This window comes from Protopterus annectens, chromosome 12.part0 (assembly GCF_019279795.1).
Source record: "Protopterus annectens isolate FY-2018-M chromosome 12.part0, PAN1.0, whole genome shotgun sequence".
Lineage (NCBI taxonomy): Eukaryota > Metazoa > Chordata > Ceratodontiformes > Protopteridae > Protopterus > Protopterus annectens.
The window spans coordinates 667,058,258-667,071,328 of record NC_056746.1 but is presented as its reverse complement, the minus strand read 5'-3'; positions in this window follow the sequence as shown (position 1 = coordinate 667,071,328).

Here is a 13,071-nt window from a genome sequence, read left to right as displayed (position 1 = left end):
GAATCCTGCCTTTGTACAACAAAAGGGATGTCATACTGGAAACCACCTTCATTCACAGAACATTTATTTTATTTATTTATTTATTTTACATTTGTTTTATTTTACATTTGTTGACCAGGAGTGTCTGGCTGAGCTATTGCCCTTTTTCAGCGGAGGCCCGGGAAGAAAAGCTCCAAAGATATACAATGCAATAAAAATAGCAATACAGATGCATTTCATTAAAAACAGCAATAGAGAATTTTGGTAGTTAAAATATGTAAGCTACATACATGTATATAGCTGACAGATAAAACAGTGCTATAAACAAAAATGAGAATGTTAAAAAAGTAGAATAAGTTCTATGTTTTGGTTTAAAAAGAGAGTTGAGTAAATATAAGGTTTTGTATGCAGAGTAGCAGAAACATAAAAGGTTACATAAGAATTGCAGGGAATAGAGTATAGAATAAGCTTTGGCAGTTGCATAGGAAGCATAGGATGAAGTAGTTAATGATGTTTTAGTGAGATAGTTTGACTGTACTATAAAAGCTAGGTAATAATCAGGGAGGCAGAGTACAATGACAGGATCAGTGTTTTTTAAAGTGGTCTTTGGTTGCTAGCTTAAATTGTTTGGGGTGAGTCAGGGGGCTTATTTCTAGTGGGAGTTTGTTCCAAGTAATAGAAGGATGGTAGCAATATAAGTTGCACTCTGTGTTGGATTTGGGTTAATGGATTTTTATTAGGTCTTGGGTTGAACTTCGGAGAAGTCTGGTATTGGAGTAGGGAGAGATGAGAGAAGATAGACTTGGGCAGAAATCAGGCTGATATAGGATGAAGTGTATGATTTGGAGCTGAGATTGTAGGAACAGGTGAGGTAGTTGGGCCAGTTCAGGTATTTTTCTTTAAGCGATCTTGACAAAGTATATTATAACCTGGAGGAAGAATGTCTTTATATTGGTTTTGAGGTTTAAGCCAAGTTTCTGTGCCAGAGATAATGTCTGGGGTATGAAGAGATAGCCAAGCATGAAACTAGCTTAGTTTGTTAGAATAGAAGGAGATTTTTCTTTTTTGGTATGGATGGTTGATTAGAATTGGGGGTGATATTTTGTGAGGTGTTAGGAATAATGATTGGACCAGGCTTTGGGTGTATATCACCTGACAAGAGCAAAGTCCTTGGGAAGTCATAAGCTTTCATTTTTTGTGGGTAGTTGTGAAAGTATTTTGTTTTATACTTAGATGTACTGTGGTTGAAAGGAGGAGTTTTTATTTTAGGGAGTGGTATATTCACTGGAAGGATAGATGCAGAGATGAGTATGGGTTGCTGAGGGTAAGAAAAGCAGCTTTGGTGAGGGTAGGTGGTTTCCTTTGTTTACACTATTTTGAGTGGGTAGGGCAGACTTGCAGTTTTACATGTTCTAATAATGTTTCAATAATTGTTAAAGTCAGCATGGCCTCATAATGAAAAGTAAGGACATGTGATTTTAACAAAAGGCACTTTAATTGATGGAACTATATCTTAATCGTAAAATCAGCGTGCCTTGCGTAACATATTTTTCAAAAGAGTGAATTAATATTTTGATTGGTGACTAGAGGATGCTTGGCAGTCACGTTTGTTTATGGGGTATTTAAGCACACTATTTAGTAAAGGCTTTTAACTAAAGAAGTTATTATTAAATAATGAAAGTGCTCATCAGTAAAGTTTCTAAAGCATGGCTACATTCCCTGACTAGTGTGGTTTGTCTTTTCCTTGCTGGTTTGTGTTCATGTGTATTTGCAAAATGATTTTCTCTCCAAGTAAAAATTATTTATATGCATATTCTAGACATACAACAACCTAGTTAACAACAGGAAAAAATGTTTTCCTCCTAAAGAGCACACCTGCAAGTCATCTTAAGAACAATAGACCAATAGCTTATCTTCTTACTATACATAAATGATATACTAGAACAGATACATATGAGTTTATAATCTCTTAGAAAAAAAAAACTAATCATTGCAATAGAATAAAAAGATAATATAAGAAAGTCATATAGCACAAAGGATCATCTGTTATTACGCAAAGTCATAGTAGAGAGCTGTAAGAAGTTTGACAGGGATTGATTACAAAAAAGAATTTGACAGCACTCCACATTCACAATTTATGGAATACTTACAGATGCATAAAATATAACTTAAACTGATGAATTACACAGTAGTCACAACTAAATATTGGCACACTGCTTTACAACTGAGTCATGATAAAGAGTCAATTGTTATTCCAGGGATAAAAATACAAAGGGGATATTACAGAACAATTCATTGCCTTGTCCTTAACCCCCTAAGCTGTTCATATAAAAGACTTGACTAGGTTTACAGCTTAACTTCAGAAACCAAGTTTGCCCAATGACATCATATATTTTTTGTAGACAATGTGAAACTGCAGAGCTCATCAGGCAAGTACTTGAAAGTACAACTACAATTGGTTAAAACTTTCTCAGATTATATACCTTATCCACATAGATAGCATATTACAAGGCATCAATGTGGATGAAGTATAGATACCTTACTAAAAGGATAGAAGGCCTAAACAACATGTCCTACATGGACTAACTCAAAGCTCTGTCACCATATTCAGTATCCTACATACTTCTAATAAGTAACCTGTGTCTGACATACAAGGAATTCTCCAACCCAATACTGATGGATTTACTGTATATCAGCAAGTCAAACGGCTTCAGAAATACTCAGTCTAGGGATTTAAATCTCTTCTGCAACATCAACAGAATGGTTTGGAGGGAATACAGACAGACTGAGTTTTATGAATATGATCTTGCAACAGTCACCTCTAAAGGTATGGAGTTTGCAGAGGATATCCCTGCTCTGGAACATATTCTGCATCCACACAAAACAAAGTTCACTCCTGTCCATTTTCAAGATCAGCGTAGATCTACGGACTTGAAATAGAATATTTACCACGAGTGCCTTCTGCAACTACTAATGGACAGAAGCAGCTCCTAAATGATTTATCCCATGCATAGGCCACCTCAAATTATCTATGGTATGAAACTAGTGGTATGATCCCAGTTAATGGCATTAGGGGTAATATATAATTATCGACTTTAGGATGGGTAAGAGCAATCTCTAACCAAATGGGCTAGGTTAATTTAAGCATAAAAAGATAAACTAGGTTTAAAATGTCCAGCAAGGGCAATAAACCTAGTACTTACCTATGCACCTATAAACCTATATAGGACTGCTATTTGCACCTTGACAAATGTGTAAAAGCAACATTTATAGCAGGGGAAACTGAAGCACCAAGTAAATATCAACATGGAAGGGAAATGTAATTTAAATGAACTTGGATAAGAGGGTGTGTATAAATATCTGGGAATAGATGATGGGTCAGCAATAAAAAAGAGATAAATGAGAACAAAACTTAGTAAGCAATATTTCAATAGATTGAAGTTAATACTGAAATCTTCATTGACATCTAGGAATAAGGTTCAAGTTTTAAATCAGCTTCTTCCTGTTAGAAATTATATCTTTGTTGTGACTGAATGGCCCCAAGAAACATTGGATCACTTGGACAAGAAAACAAGAAAACAAGAAATTTGCTATGTTCAGCGCTTTTTGTAATACAGAGATCATGCAGAATTTGAAAATGCATGAGGTAAACCCCTGTCTTAATATATTATGTATATAAGTCCATAATTCAGCTATGTTTGAAGTGCAATGCAGCATTTTTTACTTATATCTCTAATAAGATTAAAAATGCTTGAATTGCTTCTGGTAAAAAACAATACACACACACACACACACGCACACACACACACACACACACACACACACACAGATATATACACATATATATATATATATATATATATATATATATATATATATGTATATAATTTACCTTTCTTAAAGAATACTCATATTCTGATTGATCTGTCTAGGTAAACCAGTATAACCCATCTTACAGGCTGATAAGAGAAATAAATTTAGTATGAGCTTTCAAGCTTGATAAAAAGTAAATTTAGTAGGAACTTCCACATTTTCAGTGACATATTAAAGTAAATGCTTCTTGTTCTTGTTCAAATTACAGGAATTCTAGATATTTCAACTTTAATGTCACTGTATATTTATAGAATGTGCACAAAATATACACATTAATAACTTAGGGTTTTGCTAGGCTCTGAAACTGTCTCCCAGTGAATTTTAGAGTCTGTAATATATCTGAATTTAAGCAAAGATTAGATATTTAGGCAAGTTATGAGAATTATGTTCTGTAGTTAAATGAGTCTGCATTCCTTTAAGGCCATGTGTCCTGAACACAAGTGCATTTGGAACTTCTGAACTAAATAAAAAATATGTAAAGTCAATTAAACATCTCCCAGAGGAAATCAAGTTTAATCAGCACCCATACTCTACAACTTAATCTGTTGTCGGGCTATAAGGATTAATGTTACCCACTGTTTTTGGTTCATCTAGTAGTTCTGAGTCTGATTTTCACAATGTCCACTAGCAAACAATGACTTGGAGGAATTCGCTTAACCCAACTGATAAAGTAGAAGTAGGAGCAGAACTGAACAACCACATGAAACAAGAACTCCCAAAGGAAAAATCACCCTGTTGTACACAGTAGTCCTTTAACATATTTAATTAACCAGGCAGTGCTTCCAGGTTGCCCCTGAAAAGGCCATTTGCATCTGATGCATTATGGTTAATAACTAAATAAAACAAAATTCCCTAGTTCAAGTCATACATGTTTGATAAACTTCTGTTTTAATTTATATGCACTTTATATTTAATGCCTGCCTAAAGTGATGTCCACTCAAGTCTTCCATTTTAATTAAATTTAGATGACATTTTTAACCAAATCAAGATATCTGAAAGTAAACAGATGTAATAACATGTACAATGCTAGGATATTATTCATAATATATCATTTTGCAGTAAAACATAATCTTAACTAGGAAATGCATTCTCTAAGATTGATTTTCTTCAATGCTCTCTTCTCGGGATCTGCTTTATATTATAATAAGGATAAGTGCCTGAATCCTTTACAAAATTGTAGAGGAGCTATTAAGCATTTAGGGAAAATAATGTCCTGTCCCTTAAAACATTGAAATAGTTTAATATATTGAACCTACCTGAAAGAGCCTGAAGCAAACTAGTATGGGACTCATATATGTATCATTTATCTTTAGGGAGAAAGGACGCAGCCATAAATCAAGAGTGTCAGGTTCATAAATAAGTTTTATAAATCTTTCTTTATAAGAGATGGCATATTGCATAATTCAAGCTGGTCTGTTGCACACTAAAGTCTTACAGTATTAGTTTACCAGATATAAAATGAGCTTGTTTAGTTTAGTTAATATTCTGATTTAATGGCTTCTTGCCTTGCTAAACTTATATTTGTTTGCAACCATTTCGCAACATTTTTGAAAAAAGTAAATAAATATTTTTTGTATATAGTTCTGATTGTGTTTGAAGGTGAATATATTATGATTTGATTGTTGTGTCTAATATTACTTGATAACTTTTTCAATCTATGCTTTGCAAATAGTAAGGTGACAATCTCTATATATTAAACATAGATGATGATGTCAACATTTAGAAAATGCATTTGCTTCGTCTTCACTGCCTTTAGCTTTCAGTGTTGCCTTCCCTAATAGATTTCCATGGTTTCAGTATTCTACCATTATGCTGAAGTAGTCTGTAAGGATATTATAAAAGTTTAGTCACAGAAGTCTGTAACCACCTTATTGTACTGGCATATGCACATTGACCTGATTTACTACTGTTTTGCTATCCAACTTGTGTTACTGGATCTGAGACTATGTTCACAGCAAATATAGGTTAATCATCAAAAAGCACATTAACCACTTTGAAGATCCTCTGCCCCTTAGCTTAACCACAATATTCAAAGTGATGATGTTTTATTCCTGTATCAACACACTGTCAGCATTTTCTCCAATTCCGTTAATATTGTACCTCTACATTTATGCATATAGCAGGATTTCCTCAATGTCTATTAATATTTGTACCTCTACATTAACACACACACACACACACACACACACACACACACACACACACACACACACACACACACACACACACACAGGGTTTATCTCCATCAGTACATATTCATTTTATACAAACATCGTGTTTTAAGACATATTTTGTTTTATTAAAAACAAACAAGCAAACAAGCATTATTTTACTGGACTTAAAATAAATAACATTTCTAGAAATATTTCATGAAGCATACTTTCTGAAAGAAAATTTACTATGTAATTAAAATAAAGCAAAACAGCACTATCTTATTTATGTCCAGCATCCACACACCTACTGTCAGCACTTCAAAGGAATGACCATTCAGAGCAAAGCAGTCTTCAGTTTTGAGCTTCTGAACTCGGGACCACTATTACAGCCCACAGTCTGTGTGTCTTGTTAAGGTACAACACTCAGTCAAACAAGAAATCTCTTTTATTTAACAACACAGTCTTGGGAGACAAAGTGTAATAAACCTATGTCTCACTGAACTAAGGAATACCTGTTATTTTATAGTAAAATCACATAGTATAAATGAAACAATTATTCAATTTCAGATGACTGACCAAAACGAGCAATACATGTTTCTGCAAGATCTTGCTGACAGTACATCCTCATGCTTTCTTAAAATAACTTTGACAGTGAGAATGTGCTTTATGCCAGGAGAAAAAAGAACATTCCAAGTCTCATGGACCTAGACTCCATTTTACTTTAAGCTGGATTCCACACTTCTTTTGCTTTTTTATAGAAAATTTCATTCCATTACAGTTACTGCAAAATTCTCCATGTCTTTGATACTCACACACTATCTCTCTTTCTCTCTCTCTCTCTCTGTCTACATGTCCCCAGTATTCTCTCTTTCTATAAGAGAGTCAAGTCCCTGCCTTCCTGTCTCTAGCATTTTACTCTTTATGAAAAGGAGGCATGTTCTCCTTCACACTGGAAAGGTCTAAATACTCCTTTCAGACTACTTCAAGACTGCAGCTCCACAGACACCCAAATAGGCCTATAAGGAGCACAATATCACAGTATAAGAGTAATTCATTATATATGCAAGCTCCATAAAAGCAGGCATGGGCAATAATTTATTTCCCTTCAAGTGTGAAATCTGGATTCTTTGGTAAAGTTGGTATTTATACTAGAAAAAGCTAATTAGTGAGATATGCACTCCATAAAAACAGGCTGGCTTATTGATTTTTCTATCAATCTAAAGAAACCTATGCAAAAGTAGAACTTGTGGATTGATATGGGGTTTGATTTAGGTCCTGCTTTTCTTTGGTATTTACTTCAAGTCAGTAGCCCAGAAGTGTGGCTGACTGCAACTTGTTCAGTATTATTTATTATACAATGTCTTACCATTAGCGTTCACAAATGTGCACACTGATTGGTGAGCCCAGCCAGTGTGTCCATTATAAAATTCAGCAAAGACCAATAGAAATAGGTCCAGTTGTCCAGACTTTCTTCTATTAATATATACTATGGCTTTCCTGTTTGGTTGAGCTAACAGGCTGAGAAGTATGGCATTTGAAATTCTGAGAGTTTAGAGGTATGAGAGATGCATGGCATAAATGCAATGGAAATCAGTTATGGTATGCAAAACTAAAGAAACTTACATGAATTTCCTTATATTGCTCTTTTTCTCTCATACCTCTGATCTGTACAGATTTTAAACTTCTTTTTTTTTAATAAATAAACAAATAAATATAAAAGCAAAATAGATCTTCCTTTCTTCATGACTGCCTTTCCAAAACACTGATGTACTGTGTAAGTATTGGAATGTAAGTCTCAGTACATCAAAAAACATGATACCAGAAAAAAGTGCAAAAACACCACTGTGCCCTTGTACAAAGACATTATTTAAGAAAAGTAAGTAACTTTTTTCTTAAATAATGTCATTGTATAATACCAATAACCCATGGCTGGGTGTGGGTAATGCTGGATTTACCCATGGTTGGCTTTGCTTGGTCACTTGGGCTTCGCCCTTTTGACCAAATTACACCAACTATGGGTAAATCTAGCATTAACCATATCCAGCCATGGGTTATTGCTATACTCATCCACTAATACTGAACATCTCCAGCAAAAGCTGGAATATGAACATTCATGTTGTACCAAAAATGGTCTCATAGTAAATAAAAAAAGAAAAAATTAAAAAACAAAAAAAAACAAAAAAAACAAAAAAAAAAGCTGCTCCAAGCTGCTCCTACCTCATGCTTTCTGAATGGTACTCCTCTTTAGACAGACATGGTCATAAGAGACCTAGGTATTTATGTGGACAGCTCTCATTCATGTGATCATCATGTTCCCACCACAGCTTTGAAATTCTTCTATCTGGCCCAGTGAATTACCAAGGAAATATGCTGAAGGTCCAAAGATGTCATGCTACCACTGTATTCTTCCCTTTGCAGGAACATCATTGAATACAATGCACCCTTTGGTATGTGCAAATCCAACTGGAGCACCCCATTGACTTTTAATGTAAAAAAAATGAAAGCCATAAATCCTTCACTATCACAATAGAATTTCATGACACTCCTTATGTTCAGTAGCCTACCAGTGATTTTGACCTGACTTTTGTATAACACTGTTTTTGGTTATCATCATTATGTTCTATATGTTCACATAGAAGTTGTAGTATGGCAGACATCCTTTCCTAAATTTCAGAGACGTGTTCAAGGTACCTAAATCTATACCAAAAAATAAACAACACTGGCTGGAGAGTTAGGTTCCTTATTCAGATACTCCCAGCCTTTGGAATAACTCAGGACTATGAATCAAAGTACTAATATGACTACATTTAAAGCTACTCTTGATGATCGGATGGATGGATGGACACAAAATTATACCAGAGCTATCAAGTATGGTCCTGCTAAATTTGGGTGTTGAGTAATGAGTATTCAGAAGCCAAAACAGGTGTCAAGAAATTGAAGTGTATCTGCTTAGAGCTGTATATTGCTAGAGATGTTATGGTCATTATGACTGCTTGCCTAATATTGATCCTACTTTCCTATGAGCAGACTAAAGAAAGAGTGTTAGCAAAGTTTTCCGTGTCAGAATTCTCTGTAGCTACAGAGAGATACAGTGCTTCCTCTTATGACTTCCAAAAATGGCTCAAAGTGGGAGATTCTGATGTCCTTTTATGATATTGCTTGTAATAGAGGTAAAATTCAAGAAGACATCAATAGACATATGGTGTGCCTCATATTAAGTCTGCTAAGGGATAATACCACATTCTAGCAGCAGTATTATATTATGCAGCATACTATTCAGAGTCTTTACTCATTCACTAAGTGAGAGCAAAAAAAATACGTCAAGATTTTATAATGGAAAGAACACCCAGGGAAATCATGGCTGATCCAAGAAAGCTTCTTATTCACAATGTTATAAGGGAATTATGCCATGTCTTTAAACAGCTTAAACATCTCTAACTAATGTCCATAGATGTGGGCTGATGAAATGCATTAACAAAGAATTTGGACTCACAGTAAAATAAAAACTTTCAGGCAATTGTCAAGGGCCTAATTTGCCTATTAAAAGTCATAAAAATAAAATGGCCAAATAAACATACACCTGAGCAAATTTAGCATGTAAATTTCCATAAACCCGGGAAACGGGACCTCTGCTTAACATACAAGGCCATGTCAAACCCAAAGCTGTTGGACATGCTACACTTAAAGAAATCCCGATCCCTCAGAGCCACATGCTTCAGGGATCTAAACCTTGTCATCACAATAAACAAAACATGCTGGAGGGATAGGTTCCTGACCCAGGGACTCCCCAGACTCTGGAATAGACTGCCCATACATGTCAAGCATAGCGCCTCCTTGGCCCTCTTCAATAGGAACCTTGACGATTGGATGGGAGAAAGGAAATTCATGCCGGGGATCACGTCAGTCACCCTGCTAGACAGGGGACCAGGGAAGTAAATAGTGTGGAAAGAAATAGCCAGAGAATTGTTATGGCTAGGCTTGTATAGGCCCTAGCCTAGTACCAACCTATGAACCTATGAACCTATGGATATATGCAGTCAATCTGACCCTTGAAACCTCTCAGACTTCTGAGCTAGACACAGACGTTCAGATGGTTCACTATGTTTCTGTTCACCATAAAAAATATGACAGTTTAGTGTGAGAAATAAAGCTATTATTACAGCTATTACATGGAGAACTAGTCTAATATACCATGATACTGTCACATCTCTAGAAGAAAAAGTAAAGGCCATCTTCTAAAGCTATCTTTTTAGTTCCCACAGGGAGAACCATTGTAGTAAAGTCAAAGTCAAAGTAAACTTTATTGTCATTTAGAACTACACACATGTAGCCTAAACGAAAGTTTGTGCATCAGCTCAATTCTTGAGATTACAAAGGAAAGTGAAACAACACATATAAGTAGAGGAATAAACATAACTAACAAATACAAAAATACTCCCAATACACGCAAGAAAGAGCAGAGACATTTACCAAAACTCATATATGAAAAGAATACCCTCCCCATGAGTTAAATTAACTACCCTATTTAAAATAAAACAAAACACACTAGATTCATAGATTAGTACTAGGCAAACTGTCCTCTGGGCCATTTTAAGCCTAGCCAATTATCCCATGTGAGAATCAAACCCTGCTCAATGTGTTTCTAAGGTAAGCACCTTAACCATTACACAAACCTCCCATCCCTACACCAACTACAGATTGAAATGCCTGTTATTTGTCTAATATTGCACTTGAGTGAGTTAAATAATACCGACTATGGATATAATAAATAAATATTGCACTTACTTGGAAAATATGTAAGTATATATTGCACAAATTAATAAAAATTGACTTATGTGTTCAGACCCCCTAGGACTAGTGCCCAAGTTCAGAAGTCTAATCACTGTAGGGAAGAAACTGTTACTGAATCTTGTAGCCCTGCAGTGGATGCTATGTCATTTCCTACCGGATGACAGATGTTAAACAGTCCATGTGCAGAATACATGTTGTCCTGTATTATTTTGGTGGCCTTTCAGATGCTTCTTGCTGAATAATGATATTGTATTGATGGAAGATGGGACCTGTTACCTTCTCTGCAATCATCACCACTCTTTGTAGTGCCTTCCTTTCATTAACTGTGCAACTTCCAAACCACACTGTGAAGCTGCAGGTGATGATGCTCTCTATTGTACCTCTATAGAGGGGGGAGAGAATATAAGGAGGAAGGTTAGTTTTTTCAGCCTTCTTAAAAAAGTGAAGGTATTGGTGGACTTTCTTGACCAGTTGGCTGGTGTTTCCCGACCATGAGAGATCCTCTCATATGTGCACACCCAGGAATTTCATACTTCTAACCCTCTGCACATTCTTACCATTGATCCTGAGTACTGGGTGATTTGTTCGGCTTTTCCTGAAGTCAATGATAATCTCTTTGGTCTTGTTTACATTCAGGTAAAGGTTGTTCCCCTTGCACAAACTGATCAGAGATGCCACCTCCTCTCTGAATGCCCTGTCATCCTTGTTTGTGATGAGCCCCACGATTGTGGTGTTATCAGCAAACTTGATGATATAGTTGGACTTGTGAATAGCAATCGTGGGTCAGGTTAGTGAATAACAGTGGGCTAAAAACATATCCCTGTGGAATCCCAATGTTTATCATAATGCGCTTTGATGTGTTCTTACCTGAACACACCCTCTGTGGTTTCTCAACCAGGAAGTCCAGGATCCAGTTACAGACATGTTTACTGATTCCTAAATGTGCCAGTTTTTCTATCAGCTGCATTGGTAACACTGTAGTAAATGCAGAGCTGAAGTCTGTGAACAGCATCCTCACATAGTTGTCTTTGTCATCTAAATGCTCAAGAGAGATGTGTAATGCTAGTGATATGGTATCAGCTGTGGATCAGTTAGCTCTGTACACAAACTTCAGAGGGTCAAAATCAGGAGGTAGGCATGATGAAAATGCTTTTTGATCAGTTGCTCAAAACATTTCATAACAGTGGATGTCAGAGCGACTGGTTTGTAGTTGTTAGGGCTGGATGGAGTGGTTTTCTTAAGCAGTGGGATGATGTTAGTTTCCTTGTAACATGACGGTACTTGCCATGGCAAGAGAGGTGTTAAATATTTCCTTGAGCACTGTGCATAGTCGATCAGCACAGCCTTGTACAGCCGAGTGACGTCTCCAGGCGTTTCTGCAGTTACACCCTACTGCTCCTCTAGGCATCAGATATTGCCTGTTCATATTTGCATTAATAATTCCTAAACCATGTTACATACAAGGTATCGAAAAATTTTATCTTGAAGCATACATGATAGCAAACACAATTGTATTGATATATGACCTCTGTCAATGGGAATTTGTTAAAAATGTAAGGTGATAACTTCAATTTTTAAATGCTGAAGCCATGCCCACTAGGAGTTAAAGGTACACACTCAAAATTGCATTACTGGTGGGAATGAGCAATATGGTATAATGGTCAAACCTTGCCCAGTATATTGGCTAAGCCAGCAGTCTTCCTGGAGTTCACTCTCCTTAGCTCTCTTCTTACCTCCTCTTTGCTGAGGTTGAGTACTGCATCATTCACATCAGTGGGTAGCTTTATTGCCAACCTATTGTTTCTTTCCTCAACTCTAGCAAAGAAGATGTTCAAACTGTCCAGGAAGTCAATGCTGTCCTCACACTGTGCTGACATGATTTTGTAGTCAGTGATGTCATGTATGCCTTGCCATAGTTTCCTCTCATCCTTCATGTCTTCAAAGTGCCTTTGTACCTTTCTGCCATACTCCCTGTTAGCCTCCTTTATACCCATCCTCAGATTACCTCTGGCTACACTTAGGTCTGCTTTGTCCTTAACCCTGTAAGCTGTGTTTCTGTCCTTCAGAAGCTCATATACCTTAGGGGTGAGCCATGGCACCAGGTTACCTCTGATAGTGATACTCTTGGCATTTGTTACCTCATCAACACAGTTTGAAATGTATACCATCGCTACCTCAGTGTATTCATGAATGTTCAGATGCTGATTCATTGTGGCTGCCTCCTTGAACATATCCCATTTGGTTCTTTCAAAGCAGTCTTGGAGGGCCTCCATAG